This window comes from Leguminivora glycinivorella, chromosome 18 (genome assembly GCF_023078275.1).
Source record: "Leguminivora glycinivorella isolate SPB_JAAS2020 chromosome 18, LegGlyc_1.1, whole genome shotgun sequence".
In the NCBI taxonomy this organism is placed as follows: domain Eukaryota; kingdom Metazoa; phylum Arthropoda; class Insecta; order Lepidoptera; family Tortricidae; genus Leguminivora; species Leguminivora glycinivorella.
Window position 1 is genome coordinate 10201563 of NC_062988.1, and position 23234 is coordinate 10224796.

At 36.6% G+C, this 23234-nt stretch overlaps 1 protein-coding gene across 3 annotated transcripts in view; it reads left to right on the forward strand.

Moving 5' to 3' along the window:
- LOC125236157 (brain tumor protein) overlaps positions 1–23234 on the forward strand; it is an 834846-nt gene that overhangs the window by 259941 nt on the left and 551671 nt on the right. Inside the window, exon 1 of one of the 3 annotated variants that reach the window (XM_048142864.1) lies at positions 5060–5167. The exons of the other annotated variants lie outside the window; for them this stretch is intronic. The gene's annotated coding sequence lies outside the window, so the exon portion shown is untranslated. Of the gene's footprint in view, positions 1–5059; positions 5168–23234 lie in introns of those variants that run through there. 3 annotated transcript variants of the gene reach the window in all.

The following is a 23234-nucleotide window of genomic DNA, read 5'->3' on the forward strand; positions in this document are numbered from 1 at the left end:
CCTGAAAAAACGGCTCGACAAACATTGGGACTTGGAAAATAACGTAACAGTCCCAATAAATGCCAGCCGTGTCGAGTTTTAGACTTGCGACGGTTTTCAGTCCTAATAAATGACACGCTTGTTTATCACAGTAACAATGAACGAAATCGACATTTAATTACTTAAATATCTTCCCGCACATTCTAGCACCAACACAATTATAGAATATGTTCACAACTTACCGTGAAAGTATTTCAAATAAGTCAGCAAATACGAGCATAGCTTTACCAAATCGCTAACAAAATTGAGAGATTGATTGCTCATGACAATGTCATCACATATATTATTCATTAATTGAAAAAAGTTTCTATATTTTATAATATGGCGTATGAAATGTGAAGGCTACAAACATTTCTCATCTAATAAATCTAATTGCGATGAATGTAACGGTAATCTTATCTTATTAATCGCTATTTAAACCATGGGTGACGAGTACTAGTACCGCGTCGAGCACTGGTACATCCACCTTACTATAATTGGGTGAATTTCAACATACTCGAAATTTGCCTAATTTTGATGGATTTTTTTAGTTTTGTAACTTTTGTTGAAATTATGTACTGATGTTACATAACTAATTATTAGCAATGCTATGTATCAATGACCTTTCATTATAATAAGTAGTTTTAGAGAAATTACGATTTCAATGACATGGTCGCCACCAAAATTGGTCTACCCACAAAAATAAAAAATAAAATCAAAAATAAAGCCATTCATTTTTGTATTATTTTCTACTTGAAATAATAAACTTTTAACATGTAATAAATACTTTTCAAATAGAAACAAAAACGTTACTGCCCTCAATTTGTTCACCACCAAAATTTATGCAATTTTGGTGGAAAAAGTATTACGACCCACCAAAATTAGATATTTTTGTGTGGGGCGGACCAATCCAGCAAGGTATGACACTTGTGTCATGTCTAAATGCAGGAAAGAACCTGAATGGTCATGTTACGACACGTTTGTTCGTCTTGCTGCGTCTCGTTTAACCATAAAAATGATTTCAATACTTACCACCAAAATTGGTTCTTTCCCCGGACAACTTTTGGTGCTCAGTTATAAGTGTCAAATTGTATAATAATATTGACTTATGTCATCTTAAAATATACTTAATGTAATAAAGAATGAAGTTATGGCAAGTTATCTTTATAGCTGCGGATTTACTGGATTTACCATAGCAATAATCCGCTAAAAACAGGCTCTGGACGCTACACCAAAATTAGAATTTCGATGGAAAATTATTTTTAAATAAATATACATAACACTTGTAACAATTTGCAATGTTGCCGAAGGTAGTATTTTAGGGTTGGTTTTCATAAAAAAAATTAAAACCCGGAAACAATTAGCCCACACAATGAATTTCAGCTCCGCCACAAAAAAATCACGCTGAGAAATTCACCCAATTATGATTATGTTTTCAGTACCTACTGATTTATAGTTCAAAGAGCGAGTCTGACTCGCACTTGGCTGGTTTTTTTTAAATATCCTATGTCAATTATCAATGTCATTATTCGTCTCGCGCCTCGTTCGCATTCCGAAGAACGACCGAAACGCACGCGTCATAATACATCATTTTGAAATCGGAAAATGAGTAAAAATCGACTGTTTTCTGTTCTACTTGTCATGGCGATGACTCCTTAATCAGTCTGCAACTTTGAGTAATTATGTTAACTAGAGAGGTCACCTCAACTTGATTTTGTGTAACAACACTTAGAGCCGATCGGCACAAACGCGCTTAGTCTGTGCCGAACGGCTGTGGTAGATTGACGTATCGCAATGAAAAATATTTCGTCTAAATAATGCCGTCATGTGTAGTGAGGTACTGTACAAACTGCTCAGGAAAATCTAACAAAAGCCAAGGATTGACTTTTCATACGTAGGTTTACTGCATTTTTGTTTAAACACGCTTAATTTCTAAAAAATGTATCAATATAAACTCATGCCGAAGCGCCATGTTGCGGCGGCCATGTTTCGTTGAAACCAAAGAGTAAAAAATGCAACAAAAGCAGACGTGACAATATCGCAAGTTAGTTCAAGTTTCCTATCATACATTAAATTATATATATTTATCGACGCAAAAAAGGTTATTTAATTATTATTGTCAGAATTGCAAAGTTTTCCGACATCTATAACAGATTCTCAATACGCGTGTCGAATTTCATGTGAGTATGTAACCTGCCTGAATGAATTTGGGTAGGTAGACGGTCAAGCAAATTATGAGTATAAAAACGCGCGTAATTAAAATTTTCTATGGTACGATAAACCCGCGCCCATACATAGATGACTGTAGATAAAGTTATGTAAGCGACTATACATAATTAGGCATTAAAACACTCATGTTATCTTATTAACACAACAAAAACAACACGTGTTTTAATACCTACCATTATGCAAATGTCACATAAATAACTAATATACAGTTGCGGCTACCGTGTACACATGTACGCTCAGTCCGTATGCAGCTTTATACGTGGGCATTTAAAAAAATTGGTACTCACAGAGTTGTTAAAAAAAAGTTAAATCGCTGTCAGTTTTGCAACGATAATTAAGCATGGGATTTCAATAAAAACATCGTTTTTGTTTTAATTATGTAGTACAAGAATGCCCATGTAAACCCATGTCACTTCTATACTACGACTTCTAGTCTATGCACTCTATGCAGGGCTCATCATCGCGACCGAAAGGTCGTAAGCGCTGAGTAAAATCGTAGCGCTTGCGACGTTACGGAAGCAGGCCATTGGATGACACTCCGCCCCCTCGCCCCGCCTTCAGCTTACAGGCTGTGACACGTTCGTTGTTTGCTAGAGCTCCTCTATACGAAGTAATAATTACTCAATGGTCTGCAAGAATTCAAGCAACTAACCGATTGTTACTAATCTGCAATCTCAGCTATCTCATTCACAAATTTACCAGCGCAAATTGACCCACGACTCCATAGAAAAAGCTCTTAGTCAAAGTTCAAAGGTATATTGGTTACACTCTCATGTAACTCAGAGAGTTGGTAAGAGTGTAATCGTGTGTAATCGGTCCGGTGCATTATATCATCGTGGTGTGCAATCGATTTTGAAATTAAAAAAGTACAATGCATTCGTTAAACGACACAGCGTAAAGTCGATAGCACCGTGGTGATGGGTTGTCGATATCGATAGAAAAGTGAAAAGTTGCATGTTCGCAAGCATAAAAACGTGATAAAATTTTACGCTATTTGACATTAGTCAAATATCTTTTCTAAGGTTTGTTTATTTGTGTGATATACTGTATACTATTTTAATCAGAAAAAGTCTATTCTTCCATTCAATTTAATTAATTATAGCTACTTTAAAATTATTACCCATCTAATACTAATAAAGGAAGTTTAATAGTTAGGTTAGCCTAATAGTTAACATAAGACACATTAAAAACAAAGTACCAATAAAAAAGATAATAACTACAGTATTGCTTGTAAACATAATAACATAATTTAAACATGACGTTACAGGTAGAACTAACACGATAAGAACTTTTATTTACATACACTGAAGAACAAACAAGAAGGGTTACATTATGAACAATTTTCTTATAAAGTGTCCGGATTTCAATGCTCTTGAGTAGCGTATTTGTTTGCATAGGTAGTTAGATAAGTGTCATCAAACCCCTTCGGAATAAAAGGTCAAGAGCAGATAAGAAACACAATGTTATGATGATAAAACTTCATTACTATACAATATCTTAACATTTCTCGAGATAATTCTTGACCAATTTAACTAATAGTATATTGTGCAACTTGGGGCGCAAGTTAAATATTACAAACGAGAGTAAGTTAAGTCACGACAGCTTTTAAAGACTCGAAGATTTTGCAATATTTTTACGCCCTGAGTTTCAAACAATGTTTTTCATGATTCTTGCAATATCAAAATATGTAAAAGGATAAAAATAAATCATTATTCCCTAGGGAGAACGATATGTCAATTACTCCCGCTCTGTCTATGTGCAATTGACTGTCGGAATGTGATGAAACACTATGATAATTAACCTTTTGAACGTTGGATTCTTTATAGGATATAATGCAATATCGCAAATTGTATGGGAATGCATGAAGGTTGTACGTGCCTATTGAATGTATATGACGGCCAAGGGGTTAATTACCCAATTATTTACTACAACCGTAATAATTGTACTATGTTTATTAAAGGACTAAATTAATGCCAAGCCTACGGCTATTCAACTTTTAGATACCTGAAACAGATTGCACATTATCAATGCTATTAAGACATATTAATGTTTGCAATGAATCTATTCTGAACTTTGACATTGTGATTCAGAGATGTCATATTATATCATAGATCAAGCAAATGTATCTACTTAGCGTGTCCTTAGCGTGTCAAATGAACTCAGTAAAGTCCACTGAGTTGTCCGTCTTTCATCGCAGCTTGCAGATTTCGGGAGTAAATTTTTGTAAGTTGAAGTCAACAAAAACATTAAAAATGCCTTCATTACGTGATATTTAATTGCAGCAACACAAAAATTATGAATACTCAAATGCCTGAGACATATTTAAATTAAAATCACAGGCAAGTAACAACTTCAGTTCAAATTCTGACACGCTCGGCCACCATACAAATAGATGAACTTGTTTCTTCTATCTAAATCTAGTTCTGTGTGATTATTTTACTATAAATTAAATAAATATTAATATACATATATGACTACAGTTGCGGAAATATTGATGATTCATAAATTACCGATATAAAATAACCTACATTACTTTTTTATTAAATGAGTAAAAGCTAAATTGAAAAAGGTAATCATGCCTAACACTATATCGTAATGGTTTTAGGGTATTTCAGAAGCAGTTTCTGTTTTGACTCTGGTTAAACTGTGACCACATAGGTCTCGTTGCACAATGCACTATAAATCACCTGGCAATGCAGTAAGCATCGATAACAGATCGATCCCACCACTAACTGAGTAATCGCTCGTTTATCGTTTATTCAAATCGCCTCCGCGCGCAAACTACACGCAAACCGGCCAGTGCTAACGTTCTATTCGAAATTTAAAATCGTTCGAAATTCAGACTCATTCGAATTTGTGTGAGTGAGTGTGATGAAGTGAATGTTGTGTCATGGATTTTACCATTGGAACATAAAACAAGGTACAATTTTGCTCTCTTTTTTATTATGCATGACGGTATAATACTCAAATAAGTTTAGCGCCTTATTGTGAGGAATTTTCTCGGAAGCCATGATAATAAAGGAGATGCCACCGTTTTACGAAAATATTATCCCGAAAAAATCGCGAAAGAGAAAGCCGGAATTTACATTTATAAAAAGCCTAAAGGAAGTTAGATTGGGAAGTGTCAAAGCGAGTTCGTATCTTCCACGGACGTATTCAAATATTTCAAATTTGCGTCGTGTTACTTCAGACCCAAGTCAGATAAATTAAAAACTTTATTATGTTCTGATTTTAAGACCTTGATACATCTTGCAGTCATTAGTTCTTGATTGATTCTCATGCAATGACAACTACAAGTATGATGCGTAAGGTAGTGGCTGTCTAGACGTATTCTAATGTTTATTTGAGGATTCAATTGATAATTCGATTTTGGTGAGTGTGCCAGTATAGCAGAATGACAATCGTTGACGCTAGACGCCGATCGAAACGTAGTCTGGCTCTGTCGCGCCAATAAGAAAGAGTTATCTATAGCTACGAAAACGATAATATTGTAAGCGTTTGTGCTTGTGGCTACGTACCCTAGTTCGCTATCTATTTTTATTCTTATCTGAAAAATGATAGAAATAAATCTTGTTTTTGAGTAAAAATAACGTGATAATACTTATTTTTTTACTGTACTTACTACCATTTTATTGTTTTAAACTATTGTATTGAATAAATGTGACAGATTGTATCAATTTTTGTATGTAATTTTATCAAATTTATGTCTTAATTTTTATACTGTGAATTGTATTTAATTTAATAATGTGAATTTCATTAATATATTTTTGACATGAATATTCCTGCCTCCTGCCTATTTGGTTTATTTAAGTTTAATATTGTATTTATACTGTGTATCCTTTAATACTTCTTGGATTTGTCCTTATTCGCAATAAAGATTTGAGTATTGAGTATCTAAAAAGGGTTGTAACTTTAAATAAAATGAACTTCCTAAAATGAACCCGTCCTAATTATTGTTAATTTCGTCAATACGCCCATGCGTGGGTAATTCGTTGCTCTCTCTTGCATGGCCAAACACGTAACCGGACTTGTTAGAGCGTGACAAAATGATAATAGTGCGTTATCAATGCCCGATACGTGTATAATCATTATTCTATTCTTTTAATTTTTGCGAGGTGTGTTGTAAAGTTCTTAAGTATAAATTATTACCAGAGATCGGACGGATTTGCGACATTCATAGTGACTTACGTCATTTTAATGACTGTTAGTATGAGATGACGCACAAAAATCCGATCTCTGATTATTACATAGATACCTAATCTCAACACTCCCTGTGCGGCTATTAAATATTTGTTATTATTTTAGTCGTTTTATAGTACTCTCTTTAAACTATTGAAATAATAATTTAAAAAAAACATTTGTGATTGCATGCAAAGAGATGTATTGTCAAATTGTGCCAAGTTTGCCAACCTTAGAGCTAAGAATGCTGAGCCGAGCAGTGCCGAGTTTGCCCGAAGCGAACAATTCTGACCACTTCTACTACACAAGAAATAGGCTACTAAACTTGCCTCGACCTAGTCAAATCAGCTTCTTTTTAAGAACTGTCAAAACGAATTTCAACGTCTTGCTAATATGGAATTAATATGAAATCGAATTGAGTGACGTCACGTTCAACTCAGTTCTTTAATATATTTCTACCTGACTTATTAAATATAAATTGGATTTCAAAATAACTTCTATCCATGTTTCTATTATATGTATACACACACTCATACAATCACGCCTGTATCCCATAAAGGGGTAGGCAGAGCATATGAACTACTAAAGTTTCAGTGCCACTCTTGGCAAAAAGGGGTATAGGGGCAGGGGGGTAGGGGGGGTTGTATCTGATGCTTTATTTCGTGCATGGTATTTTTTTTTTCAAGTACAGTCAAGTTCCCTATTAGAAGTGTAACCAAAAGCCACAGACAAAGGTTTACGCTCAAATCGTTATCAGCTCTGTCACGCCAATATGGAAGTCCGATAGGAGATAGCTATGATAACGATATGAGCGTCAGCGATTGTCACGTTGGCTAGTTACCCTGCTAGCGTATGTTAGTAAACAAATCATTATCGTTATATATTATTGATTGCGACGTATGATTCACTGTTTGTTATTGTTATAATTGTCAATAATAGGTACGCCGTATATTCATTATCCATACTAATATTATAAATGGGAAAGTGTGTGTGTCTGTTTGTTTGTCCGTCTTTCACGGGAAAACGGAGCGACTGATTCACTAATTGACGTGATTTTTTAAGTGGAGATAGTTGGAGGAATGGAGAGTGACATAGGCTACTTTTTGTTTCGAGCGAAGCCGCGGGCAAAAGCTAGTAAATAGATATTTCTGTCATTAAATTATTTTAAATCAAGAGGGGGCGTAAAAAATACCAATGCTCCGGTTTTTCTTTCGACCTCAATTTACTCATCATCATCATTTCAGCTGTTAATCGCTCACTACGGAGCATAGGCCTCCCTTCGTGTACGCCACTTATCCCGGTCCTGGGTTAATCTTATCCAGTGTGCCTCATTTACTATAATATAGAAAACATCCGTGTCTCAGCAACAAAATATCTGTGCTCATCACGTCACACAAACAAATGTCCTTACCGGGATTCGAACCCAGACCCTTCAGCTTACCAGCTGACGTAGCCGAATCGCAATCGTCAACGCCAGTCGCCGACAAAAATGCAGTCTTGCTCTGTCGCGCTAAGAGCGATAAGAACGACCGGTCTAGCTCAGTCGGTAGTGACCCTGCCTGCTAAGCCGCGGTCCTGGGTTCGAATCCCGGTAAGGGAATTTATTTGTGTGATGAGCACAGATATTTGTTCCTGAGTCATGGATGTTTTTTATGTATATAAGTATGTATTTATCTATTTTAAGTATGTCTATCGTCGCTTAGCACCCATAGTACAAGCTTTGCTTAGTTTGGAGCTAAGTTGATCTGTGTAAGGTGTCCCCAATATTTTTTTTTTAAACTACGAAACAGCGTCGCGCAAGTATCGTGAACGTTTGTGCAAGTGCATTCGGCTACGCACCCAGGCAGGGTCACCGTCTCACCGTGCATCCAGCCAGACCTTCGTCAAATATATTATAGTATGCTTCATGAGAATTATGAGTGTGAGAGATGACATAAAACCTTCCTGCTTAAAACCGTCTATATTTTTAGGGTTCCGTAGTCAACTAGGAACCCTTATAGTTTCGCCATGTCTGTCTGTCCGTCCGTCCGTCCGTCCGTCCGTCCGCGGATAATCTCAGTAACCGTTTGCACTAGAAAGCTGAAATTTGGTACCAATATGTATATCAATCACGCCAACAAAGTGCAAAAATAAAAAATTGAAAAAAATGTTTTATTAGGGTATCCCCCCTACATGTAAAGTTGGGGCTGATATTTTTTTTCATTCCAACCCCAAGGTGTGATATATTGTTGGATAGGTATTTAAAAATTAATAAGGGTTTACTAAGATCGTTTTTTGATAATATTAATATTTTCGGAAATAATCGCTCCTAAAGGAAGAAAAAGTGCGTCCCCCCCCCTCTAACTTTTGAAACATATGTTTAAAAAATATGAAAAAAATCTCAAAAGTAGAACTTTATAAAGACTTTCTAGGAAAATTGTTTTGCACTTGATAGGTTTAGTAGTTTTTGAGAAAAATACGGAAAACTACGGAACCCTACACTGAGCGTGGCCCGACACGCTCTTGGCCGGTTTTTATTCTATGTCGGTAACATCACCATATTCAATTGTTTCGAACGCGGAATTTGAACCAGCATTATTATGCCCAAGTAATCTGCATACTGAAATACTCACACACCAAAAAGGTCCTATGTAACGCGTGTCCAATAATAAAAAGCTCTTTTTACAACTATGGTGAACCGAAAACTGCATATGCAGATTTGGCACTCGGCATAGAAAATTGCGATGCCGTGATTGGCTCAAATTATAGTGCCCATTGGATGGAATCGGATATTTGGTATTTAAATTTTTCGTATCACGTCAGTTAGGGTGGGAGCAGACTACAGCGTCAAATTAAAGTGTTTTTGTAACAATTTTCAATTGAGAGCTTTAAACGTTCAATATTGTTGTAGTTTGTAACCTCTTTTGTGCTGACAAATATCGTTTTTAGGGTTCCGTAGTCAACTAGGAACCCTTATAGTTTCGCCATGTCTGTCTGTCCGTCCGTCCGTCCGTCCGTCCGTCCGTCCGTCCGTCCGTCCGTCCGCGGATAATCTCAGTAACCGTCAGCACTAGAAAGCTGAAATTTGGTACCAATATGTATATCAATCACGCCAACAAAGTGCAAAAATAAAAAATGGAAAAATATGTTTCGTTAGGGTACCCCCCCTACATGTAAAGTGGGGGCTGATATTTTTTTTCGTCTCAACCCCAACGTGTGATATATTGTTGGATAGGTATTTAAAAATTAATAAGGGTTTACTAAATACGTTTTTTGATAATTTTAATATTTTAGGAAATAATCGCTCCTAAAGGAAAAAAAGTGCGTCCCCCCCCCCTCTAACTTTTGAACCATATGTTTAAAAAATATGAAAAAAATCACAAAAGTAGAACTTTTTAAGGACTTTCTAGGAAAATTGTTTTGAACTTGGTAGGTTCAGTAGTTTTTGAGAAAAATACGGAAAACTACGGAACCCTACACTGAGCGTGGTCCGACACGCTCTTGGCCGGTTTTTTTAAGTTCTAGTTCTATTGTTCTATTTTTTTATATATTTTTGTGTAGCCGTCACTTCAAATAAAAAACTCATAGCAACAATAACTCTTTTTACTATTTTTTACAAATAACTTCCGTTATATTAGTTCTACAACAAATTATATTTACATTTTATTTACAAGTTATGCCAATTTCAGACTAAATTATTATTATCAATTTAATTTTGATAAATATTCAATCAGTTGCAGTGAGACAATCATATATTGTCTTTATTTTTCCATATCAGGAGCTGAAATACACGTATTCATCATGTAAAGGAATAAAATAAAGAGTCTTAAAAATGAAGTCAACCAATTTGGAGCCTAGGCCATTGTAGAACCTTTTTACAGTAAACGTAAAAGTAAACTCTTTGCTAAATAAAACACGGTGTCATTTAGAAAGGGTTCTAGAGTAACCTAGGATTCTAATTGGTTGACCATATGTGGGAATTACTTAAGTTTTGTATACAATAGGCTAGTTTCCTATACTTAAAATAAAATATTTTATGCAGTGCACGAAATAAAGCACCACATAATTAGAAGAAAAATATGGACAGTAGTTATGTTAAAGTATAATTTCTATTTAATAAGTCAAAGAGAAAGATATAAAGTAAATGAATTGACCGTGACGTCACTCCTCTTAGTAATTCCATATTAGCAAATTGTTTTGACAGTTCATAAAAAGAAACTGATTTGACTAGTAGGAAACTAGCTCATAATGTAGTAGTCTAGTAAACACCAGGATATAAAGTGAATTTTACGTGCTATTTTATTATTTCTAAAAGGAAAAAAAAATACTACGGAAACAAAATATGCGAAAATGTGTACCAAGCCTTAAATTACCCCGGAAATAAGAATTAAAGTGACTCGCCTTTAAATTAAGGAAGCGTAAAATATAGCCCGAGGGCCTCGGTAATAATTTTATTGTTGTAGCATTTTCAAGAGCTGTTAAAATGAAATCTTGGCAAGGAGATGGAATAGTAATCTGCCGTCATTTAAAGTATTTAACGTTTAAAGTTCAACATTGAGAATTGCGGTCGGCTGAGTTATGAGAATATTGAAGTATGGTATTGAATATTGAACTTAGGGCCTATTTAGACGGTACGAGAACTCGCATACGAGTTTTATTACATTGCGTGTTTGATGGCTGTGCAAAATTGTATGTACCCTCAACAGCCCGCAATGTAACTAAAATCGCATGCGAGTTCGCACGCTGTCTAAGGCCGGCAACAGACGAGTCTTAATTTTCATAATCTTAAAAAAAAATTGTATGCAAACTGACACTGACAGATCTGTCAGTGTCAGTTTGAACTGTCAATTTGCATACAATTTTTTTTTAAGATTATGAATTTTTAAGACTGTCTGTTGCCGGCCTAAATCAGGCCTTATATAGCCTGAGATCGGAACATTGTAAAACCATCGTTAGACCATCGATTTTATAAACAATGTTTTTTTTGGTTTTCTTATGCCTTAACAGTTAACATAAAACAGCAAAAAAAAAACGCTACGACCTTATTTAATTATCTTCTGGAACTATTCTGTGATCGCATTTCTATTAGGCCGAGCACACTACTTTCATCTCAAATTCCTTTCAAGGGCTGTTTTCACTAATTAAATGTACCGGAGTAAAAAGGCACGTATAATTGGCAGCACTTCAGAACTCTGCCTTTGATCTCTGATGCGTGAGACGTGCGTGAGACATTTTTATTTTATTGCAAAGTATTAAAATGGAATTAATTTATTAAAAAGGCTAGCTTTATAACAGCTGACGCATGGGTCTTTCTACTATTTTAACTTTATGTTATACATTTTATGTCAAAAAAAAAATTGTCAACAAGTATTTTGATTATTTTGTTAAGTAATCAGACTACACGTTATGCACTGAAAAAAAAAGGTATAAGCGAGTTTTGTACAGAAAAGCCAATGAATAATACCAGATTCATCACTGGAGTGGCAAATCACTTTTCCCCTCACTAGCTCGGAAACACGTGTTTTGTCCTTTAATACCAGCGGGTAAAAACGCATTTTATCCACTAGTGGATAAAGTAATTTGACCTTGAATAGAGGCAAATTTTCTGCTTTAAAATTGATAAAAGTGGGTTAATCTAGTGATGAAGATGTTTTACCACCTGTGGAACTACTGGAAGCAGTGATAAACGCATTTTTTGCGTTGTACTTTCCTCGCTATAGCGAGGGGAAAAGTTTTGTGTTACACACGAGTGCAAATGTATTTTACTTCTCGTGTGTTGAAAAACTCGCAAGCTCAGGATTCTATTCTCGAACCACTCGCTTCGCTCGTGGTTCAACTATAGAATCCTTCCGCTTGCTCGTTTTTCAATTACACACTCGGCGTTAAAATACAACTTTGCACTCTTGTATAACAAATAACTATTTCTTTATTGTAAAGTAAGTAAGATATCTTATATCTGTGACTAATGTTATGTATTCCATAATGAGTATATATATTTATTACTAGCTCTTTCCCGCGGCTTCGCCCGCGTACTAATATCTAATCTTGTTTCCCCATACAAACTTTGGACCCCCATTTCACCCCCTTAGGAGGTGAATTTTGAAGAATCTTTTCTTAGTGCTCCTCTACACCTCATATAAGGAACCTACCAGCAGGCTAGCGGCACACCTCGGACACTGGCGATCAAATATATGAAAGAGGCGCGTTCCTAGCACACAGTCTAAGCTCGAGTAGGTGAACGCATACTATGCTTGTATGAGTGAGATATGACAGGTCGACTGTTCGCATTTTTGACAGGCGGTAACTGTGAGGTAACCGAGAGGGGGTGGGCGGCACTTTCAGCGGGGAGCGGGAGTGGCCATACTGTACGATAGTAGGTACTCTTTATTATACTGTGCTAGCGGTTTCGGCTGTGCGTTGATGTCAGTCAGTCAGTCAGTTTCTTCTTTCATATATTTAGATAAACGATGCACGTGAGCTTGATCCTTTTATTACAAAGTATTATACAGACTGTATACAGTCACGGATTATAATTGTTAATCCACTTCTAGCTCATTTTATACTGGAACTTCATAGCTTAACTATGCTTAACTATGAGATGTCGGGTATAAAATGAGCTAGCAGTGGATCAACAATTAAAGTCCGTGGCCATACTTACTAGAGCAATAACAAATGGAAACATATTATTTCGGCATTCAAGGACAGGCTGTCAAAAAAGGCCGTTTTTGGAAATTTTTCGTTGGAGAGCGTCTTTAAAAATAAAAATATCAAAAAAAATCAAGCCAGACACAGATAAAAATAATAATAATCTGAGTTGAAAAAATCATTGCTCTATCTTCAAAAACCAGGAAGGAAATAGTCGAGAGCGTTTGTATTGAGAATTGACCCCTCCTGTATCGTCTTAAATTAACAACACAATATTCTGCAGCTAATAGAAGTTAGCATGACTAATACGTCGCGGCGAAACCCGGCGAGTTCCCAACTCGACTTCCTTCCGGCAGCCAATATGGCCGCCCAAGATGGCGGACACACGGCGGAGATGGCTGCAAGTTAAGCAGCGTATTAATAAGTAACACTATTTATTTGTAATGGGTATTTTATTGTGACTAATGAGAATTGATATGATTGAAGAGCTCCTCGTTTCTGTAAAAAAATCTCATGTTTTACTAGCTAAGCTAACTAGGGAGAGTTTAGGATTCCATATTTTTAAGAAGGTAAATAAATCATAAATAAACCATAAATCATAAATATTTTATTTGTAAACATAGGTACATAATATATAGATCTTACATGGAGTTGTGTCAGTGTCGCTATGCTTTGCCTGTAGGCATACAAATATTTTTTTGTGGCGATTGAGCATGCAGCAAATATTAAACAAATAAGACCTAAGACTAAACCTAATCTAAATGATATTCTACAATTCAGAACCGGAGAGAAATTCTTTAATGGAATAGTAGGCTTTTCTTGCCAAAAATTTAAATAGACTTTTTTTTAAATCTACTATGTCACCTAATTCTAGTATGTTGTTTGGTAATTTATTGTAAATCTTAGGTGCCATACCGAAAATACTTTTCGCAAAAAGAGCCGTTTTTATTGAACTTGTGTAAACTTGATTACATCGCCGAGCACTATTGGAAATAACAGAGAATTGGCTAATATTATTTTTGACATAGAAATCAATCTTAGGAAAGAGTATGCTTAAATCCAAATAGAGTAAAAAATGGTTCTAAAATATACCCTGAGCTACAAAAGACTATAGAAATTGGTTCTTAGCGTGATATTTACCATCCTAGCGAGTTCCTACCTTGATTTCCTTCCGGCAGCTAATATGGATGCTCAAGATGGCGGAACTAACCGCGTATTATTCGTAAATCAATATTAGGGGAGATGGTGCTGAAAGCCATGCAAAGTGGTATCAAATATTGATAAACATACCTTGTGCTACGATAATGTGGTAATTAAATAATTTGCTATCACTTACTAAAAAAAATATATGACAATGAAATCTAAACAGACATGTTAGTGCGTTCTATTGCTACAAGTTACGAGTACCTATGTAAGTAGACAACGAGACAGTACCTACATAAAAAGTGATGTTCTAGGAATAGCCTAACATACTCGTATACGTAGCAATAAAATGAAAGTGAATGGTCTAGTCGTAACGAAACCGCAGGAATACATGCGAAATGACAGGAAACTTACGAAATTTCGACTGTCAGAACGTGACGGCCATTTTGAATTCAGTGTAGCGTTAGTGTTTGAAATGTTAGGTGAAAAGACTATGTATTTGGCGTTGACTGTAATGACTAGTAATAATTTATGATGCATGATATGCCTAGAAATTACATAGTCTGCCTAAAGTTACTAAGTATGCAATGTACACTCGGAATTAGTTTTAAGTTCGGAATGTTTAGATACAAGGAATGTGGGCATTTTCAGAATTTGGGACCCCCTAATTAGCGTAAGTTTTTAACAAAAATTAACTCGCAGTCAGTTTTGCCACGATAAATAAGCATAAAATTTCAAAAAAATACTGTTTAAGTATGTGTTAATTACATAAATTTTAAGCGATAATCTACATTCAGAATGTGATAAAAGTAAATTTTTAGACAGATTTTATGCTTAATTGTCGTCACAAAACGGACAGTGAGTTAATTTTTGTTAACAACTTACGTTAATTGGGGGGGTCCCAAATTCTGAAAATGCCCATGTACGGCCCAAGACAAACAATAGTACGATACAAGTGCGGAAAAGAAGAAATTTGTTAGCTAAGTTTCTTCGATCAAATCTGTAGGCAAAGTTTGTTCATGTTCGGGACAAAATGTAGAAGATATAAAATGTCTTACAAAAAGTTCTATCTCAAGACTAATTCTGTCCTAATTAACTAAGCAAAAAGCTATCTAAGTAAGATAGATTGAGCTTTAGTAAGATAAATAGATTTTTAGAGTAGCTTATCTGTTGTTATTTAAGTTTTATTACCTACTAAATTCATTCAGCAAGATCATCTTCCTTGCGTTATCCCGGCATATGCCAAGGCTCATGGGAGCCTGGGGTCCGCTTTGACAACGAACCCCAAGATTTGAAGAAGGTTTTAAGGTTTTACGAAAGCGACTGCTATCTAACCTTCGAACCCGAAGGGTAACTACTAACTATTAGGCCTTATTGGAATTTAGTCCGGTTTCCTCACGATCTTTTCTTTCACCGAAAGGCAACTGGCAAATATCAAATGACATTTCACACATAAGTTCCGAAAAACTCATTGGTACGAGCCGGGGTTCGAACCCGCGACCTCCGGATTGAAAGTCGCACGCTCTTACCGCTAGGACACCAGCGCTTTTAACTTTAAAATTCACAGCGTTTTTAATTGCAATATCCTTTCGTGTGTCTCCGTCATTAGGCAACTAATGAAACTATCACTTTTGACAACTTAATTACGGATCGTCTGCAAGGACCTTTAGGGTAATAAGGGTGTCACCACATTTTGTCAGCGCGAGTCGGCTGCGGGAAACCAGCAAACTTTGTATATGTATAGCATAATAGCGAAACAGATAGGGACGACATCAGGTCTTTGGGTTTTTCTAGACATACGTTTCCGTACTCCTCCTCATTTTCCTCTCTATATACACGGTGTTTTTTTGTTTTCCGTTAAATTCTACACGCAGTTAGGTTCATCATCAGGAACCATCCTGTATATCGCCTTTTGTTAGTATAGAAAAAAAATGTTTTTCTTTCCATACATAATAAATGGATTAATTAGTGTGAGAGGACCTTAATCATACCATTAAAGCCATTGTCAAGTGTTTGACGGCACATGTCAAAACAAACAACATTAGGATGTGGTAAGGGATGCCACACACGTATTCAGTAATTTTTTTTTTAATAATTTGATAACCGTAAGAGTTAAGAGGCTAGTTTCTTAGAGAAATTGATTGTATTTGAACTAAATAATCTTCCCTTAAAGTTAACGGAATTCCATAAAAACAGGGTGTATATATCAACATAATAGAAAATAATCTGAATGCAAACTGCAGTAACATAAATATATGTACATGTGTAACCAATGAATCCCTTCGTAAACAAACAAACGCCAAAGGTCACACCCATCAAAGGCACACATACCCGTTTTAATCAATTAAGTGGAAAAATCCCTAACACATGACGTCCGCACTCTAAAACCTAAAGCGATTGGGGTAAGTACCCAATCCTGGGAATGTTGAGGGTGGTACAAGTGAAACGAGGAAGCGAGTTAAAGGCAAATGTCTTTAACTCGCTAAAATGTATATTATACATTTCTATACCACATGAAAGGCGCTCTTGACTCTTCCAAAACTGATGAGATAGTTTTTATACACAAGAGTGCAAAGTAATTTCAAACAATTTTTATGTTCATATCCGAAGCTGACTTACACCTTTAAAATGATGTTTTGGAACCTTTCGCTTGCTCGGAATTCTCGGGTATCAATTAACATAAACAACAACTGAAATCTTTATTAACGCGATAATTTTGTTGTGCTTAAGCTGTTATTCACACATAAGTACTAGGGTAAACTCGCCTCATTCGGTGACACGCCTAATTCGGGGATACAAGCTTTGAAGCACTATTCCGAAAGACGATTTTTGGTTGTTTCACCGAATTAGGCGTGTCACCGAATGAGGCGAGTTTACCCTACACGTGTGAGTATGGAAGGAGATATACAGGGTCTAATGTTTTAGGCGAGTTTGTACTACTATTTTTACTAGGAAGCTGAATAGGTCTTGTTTGCCTGTATTATCATTTATTTGTTTGTTTGAAAAGGATTACATATCTTGATGACCTGTCGCATAACTGTAATACTTTGATGAGTTTTGTGTTGCTGAGATAAATCAAAATCCATGCCGTCAGAATTAACAATGCCTTGTCCTAAAAAAACATACCCGCTGCCTCTTATTAATTGGGACACCCTTGAGAGGAAAGACTGGAACACTCAGACCTACAAGATTGGTTTTCGAGTACCATTATCCCGCTTTCACGAATTCTGAGTTTTATTAGGCAAAGGTTTATTTTTACTTTTATCTTGCGGCCTTTCTATTCCGTAATTACTATTAAATTGTTTTCTTTGAAAATGATTTTTTATATGAATAATTAGAAAAGTAATCTACAGTAATATTATAAGGATAACGAAACTGAAATATTTTTATAAACTGACAAAAATTGACAGCAACATCTTCTAGCTACGCCAGTTTTTCGAGGTTGGGGCAAGTTTTTTTTATTTAACTTGAATGTTACTAGAAATGTCACTTTATCAACCTATCCTATCGACATTAGGCGTGTGTAGTACATGTAGGTACCAATAGTACAAAAAACACGATTCCCTGTACTGTACTAGACTGAACTACTCCCAAATCCCAAATGATCCTGCTCACTACACTTAGTACACTCACACACGCGCAACAGAATGGGAGCGAAAGGAGCAAAGAGCCGAGTAATGACAGCAAAGCGATCCGTGTGATCCGACCGCAACCGAAATATAACCGACTAACTCGGACCGAGAGCGCGCGAAAACGGCCGATCAGCTCTCGGTGTGTAGTACATGTAGGTACCAATAGTACAAAAAACACGATTCCCTGTACTGTACTAGACTGAACTACTCCCAAATCCCAAATGATCCTGCTCACTACACTTAGTACACTCACACACGCGCAACAGAATGGGAGCGAAAGGAGCAAAGAGCCGAGTAATGACAGCAAAGCGATCCGTGTGATCCGACCGCAACCGAAATATAACCGACTAACTCGGACCGAGAGCGCGCGAAAACGGCCGATCAGCTCTCGGCTAGTACGATCGAGCGTCTGTACGCCATATGCACAATTTGTCTCTCGCTCTCTCTCTCGGTTTACTACTGTACTAAATGTCCTAAAAGAACGAACTAGTACACCTCGGAGATCGTACTCTGGAGCGATCTTTTCAGTGAACGAGCAGGCACAACTCTAATCGACATACCGAACTTCAAGGAAAAAATATAACTCACCTTTAAGATATAGCTGTCTAATCGGTGCAGCAAGTCTTTTTCTTCCATGTCTCTGTATCGCTCGTCATTCTCATCATTCACTTGTATTGGGGCATTTTCGCGAGAACAATCACCAAAAAGCAATTGAAGTATTCTAAGGTAGGTAAATTTTATGTTTTTCCTACTCAGAATCACGAGCCCTTTTGATCTAGCACAAAAAACAAGAGAAAAAAAAATGGTTCCAAATTTTCTATTATTTTGCATACTTTCCACTTTGTAACCGCTGTACAAAGTGTTTGGAAAAATGGTAGCTAAGTGGACAAATTAAATTTAGGACGCTTTTTTCCGTCTAGTAGGATGAAGAGGGCTCGTAATTCTGAGTAGGAAAAATATTAAATTAACCTATTATAAAAAAAAACCGGCCAAGTGCGAGTCGGACTCGCCCACCGAGGGTTCCGTACCTACAAAACTATTAGGTACTTTTACGTTACTCACTTAAGTCTAAAGACTGGGCTAGGCTAGAAGTATAGGTTCTCTAATGAGCATAATTGTGTTTAGCGCCACCTCTCGACGAATTCGCGAACTAATTAGCACAGCTTGCGTGAGGTCTTTTATAATGTTAACCAAATTCAACATTTTTTATTTTATTTTAAAGTAGGTGTTTTATGTAAAATTTTGTAGCTATAAATTTTAACACCTTTATTCATAAACGTACACTAAAGTTATCCAGCCGATAAAGTTCGTTTATCCCTTTCTATCACACCAATACGTCGGAAAGGGACAACCGAACTTTATCGGCTTGATAACTTAGTGTACGTTTATGAATAACGGGGTGAGTATGTAGCCGGCTAGCAGCGGAGAAATTAAACGAATGTTCTTGCAGTAAACAATATAATATAAAAAAAACCAATATATACAATAAAGTGGGTACTATCTGTCAGTACGCGAGTAGGTAGTAAAAGATCGTCACTGGCCTCAACGTTCCTTCTGCTGGTCTTCGTCGAGCCGTATAACGTGGTCTGTGCGCGGGTGCCACTGCGCGAGTTGTACAGAAACCAGGCTGAAGATGTTCCAGCGCTGAGTAGTATAGGCAGCAACGTTTAGCAAAGATCTTCTTAAATTTTAAAGCAGAAGAAAGGGCTGCATAAGAGGCAGCCCAACACAAACACACTGTTTTTACAATAGAAATATTTCACAAGTTTTAAATGCAATTAAATAATTAGCACTTGAAATGTATATGAGCCTTCCCCGGCAGAGCAAATTTTGTGCAAAAAAAAACAAAAGACGCGTGATATGGCCGTACTTTTTCTTCTTAGCGGCCAGTGCGCGCGGCGACTGCAACATGCAGGTTTGCCATGTTACAAGTATTACCGTACTGTAAAAATGTAATGTATAGTTGTATACGGATTAATGAATTTAATATAGATAGGTAATTATTGATATGTGGCAAAACGAAGGAAATTGTTTACACCTTCGCAATAAGTATCTAATGATATTTTTTTAATTTACCATGTTACTTCACGTACCTACTTAGGTACTTATTTTAAAAACTCTGAAAATGTCTATTGAGTTTCTGTCGCAGACCACCATGTGGCTTCTGCATATTCTGCGCTTTGATAGAGTTGCCATAGTAGGTATGTATACCTATATTGTATAATAGGCAATAAGAGGCAAAAAACATATTGTGCTAAAATATTTAAAATACCTACAGTCATTTCCAAAACGTGTGAATTCATGTCAATACTTTCTTTTATCAGTATTACACGGAGTAGGTAAACGTTTCGTGGCAGCGGCAGCGCACACTGCAGAGAGCGCACGTGGACACCGGCGCGGCGCCACAGAATATAATTATAATAGCACAAGTAAAGAAGGCCCACTGCTTTGATGTTTCCGAAATGCCGCCTTTTTAAATACCTACAATATTCTTACAAAGAAACGAGCCGCACGTGCGCGGCGTCCGGTGATAGGGTTACCAATGGATCCAAACGAATTAATACTCACATTAAATGTTATATTATTATATTCAAGTCTTGAGTACTTTCTAGGTATATACGCTGTATTTATATATTTTTGTTCAAGGTTCCAACATCACAAGCCTTATTGAACTTTTCCGTGGGACTTAATCAGTAGTAGATCTGTATAAGAATATCTTTTGGTATTTATTTTATTCAATATGTCTATTTAATTTAGTATTATTAGCCATTCCACCCGCGGACATCGCTTAAAAAACCTCGCGACGTAAAGTAACAATAGAAAGTGCGAACGTGCATTCCGTGAGAATATGCGCCACCCCTGAGTAAGCCGCGAACTCGCGGCCACAGCTCGCGGCCGCCAGGATATACTTGTAGCGCGGCGATAGGATAGCGGAGTGAGCCGCCCTGGCGGCGCCAGCGGACGCGTCTGTGTGCGTGAGCTAGGTATGCATACAACTACAACTGCTGTAGGCACCGCCCCCTCAGCGCGTCCTCTGCGGCGCGGCGATAATCACCTAGCCCTAAGGCCCTGGTTTCTCTGGCCCGTCACACGCGCCCGGCGGCGTTTGGAATGTTTGGATGTGAGCCGCATGTGCCGCTGTACCACACGCTGTCGGTCGCGGGTGCGTGGGTTTTCTGACCCTTGGTCACCCGTCGTCGGCGACGGAACTCAGAAGCTCTGGTAGACTGATTTTTGAACTGTTGTGTTGTGCTCTGATCAAAATGAATGCAAAAATACTTACATTGTAATTCTTAGAGGAAGAAGATTATACGCGACTTAATCCGTTTCCATATAAATATTGATATTACCCAAAAAAAGAGACAGTCAAACGATATTTTTGTATGAAACCGGCAAAAAGAAAGTGAAATTTTTAACTTGGTACTCAAACACTTTCATTGTAGTAAAGAAAAATTTACATCATATATTCGATTAAGTATATCGAAAACAGATCACAGAAGTACAATTCATCCATTGAATTACTATGTACTAACATACTAGAAATTACACCCCAAACAAAGTCTGTGCTCCGGCCGGCAGCGCGCGGCGCATGCGTGGGGAGGTACCGTGTCATAGAGTAAGACTTGACCAATGACCACCTAGACGCGACACTCTTAGTGTAGACCTTTTTTTATACTTTTTGTAAAATACTAACCCCCTTATTCATAAACGCACACTAAAGTTATCAAGCCGATAAAGTTCGTTTGTCCCTTTTCGGCGTATTGGTGTGATAGAAAGGGACAAACGAACTTTATCGGCTTGATAACTTTAGTGAACGTTTATGAATAAGGGGTAAGTAGTTTAATTTTAGCACTATCATACATTGTGCTATGTTTAAGTTCTACTAAGTGAAACAAAAATACATTATTGATTTTTTTCATATACCTACTTTAATTGCCCTTGAAGAAAATCATAGGTTATTATTGTATGAAAATATCGATTACAACTCGTGTTAGAACTGTGTAGTATTCATAAGTATAACGTGAAATAAATTTAACATTTCTCTTTTATATATTACAAACAGAATATAATCACAATTACTATACTTCATTACCTACATGTCAAGTCTGTGCGATTATGATGCGATTAATCTATGATTTCGTTCAACAAAATGGCAGCGATAGCTTCGCGTTTGAGGAGCGCGTCCCTTCATTGAAATAATTACTTAAATAAAGATCGATTAACATAGCGTGTATACTAACCGATGAAATGTGACACGTCAGTTTTATTCGATTTTCTCGTATGGCTTAAACAGCATCTTGTTGCGCAGGAAGGCATTTTTACATTTTATTTGTGTGCAGGCAGAAACATAAGTCCAATGGACTTATGTTTGTAGCGCAAACGTTTTGCTCGCAGTGTCCTCTCTAGTATTACCTCAATGAGTTCATCATTATCTTTAGTGAAGTCAGTCATTTTCCATATCAAGACGCCACCCGCCGTCCGTTGCTATTGTACAAAACGAATACAGACCGTCGCGTGCGGCGTGTGACCTTCGCCCGTCGAACCACCCGCCACCGGCAACGTTTCAAAGAAACCACCCTCAAACATTTCCGAAAAACTTTTTAACAAAAAATAAAACCGCCTTCAAAAATAAGCGCGTTACAAAACACGGAGAAACTAAAAAGCCAAAAATAATAAACCTTTCAATTCAGATTTCTTATCGTATTGCAATAAGCTAAACATCCAAATTATAAACAAATCAATTATTTTTGTAGTCGGTACCAGACCTATTCGTCGCCTTGCTATTGCCTGTTTGCCCCACCCAACCATACACAGGCTGGTACCGACTCCAAAAATAATTGATTTGTTTATAATTTGGATGTTTAGCTTATTGCAATACGATAAGAAATCTGAATTGAAAGGTTTATTATTTTTGGCTTTTTAGTTTCTCCGTGTTTTGTAACGCGCTTATTTTTGAAGGCGGTTTTATTTTTTGTTAAAAAGTTTATTTATTTGTTGATTTTTAGTGGTTCCTAGTGATATTATATGTATCAGTCCGAATACATGTACAGTAGTGAAAGAATTATCCTTTAACTCCTAACCATTGAGGAGTTGACCTTCCATCATCAGCTCAGCCACATAAAATTATTACCATCAGACGTAAATACTGGTGTACCTTTGAAAAATAGACTAAAAACATTACATGTGCCTATAACATTTGAAGAGTTCCCTCGATTTCTCCAGGATCCCATCATCAGACCCTGACTTGGTGCCAATGGGACCATCTCGGGGTTATACCGGTTCGATCAAAAAAAAAAATTTTGAAAATCGGTCCACGATTCTCGGAGATATCGAGTAACATACATACAAAAAAAAAATAATAAAAAAAAAAAATTCAGTCGAATTGAGAACCTCCTCCTTTTTTGAAGT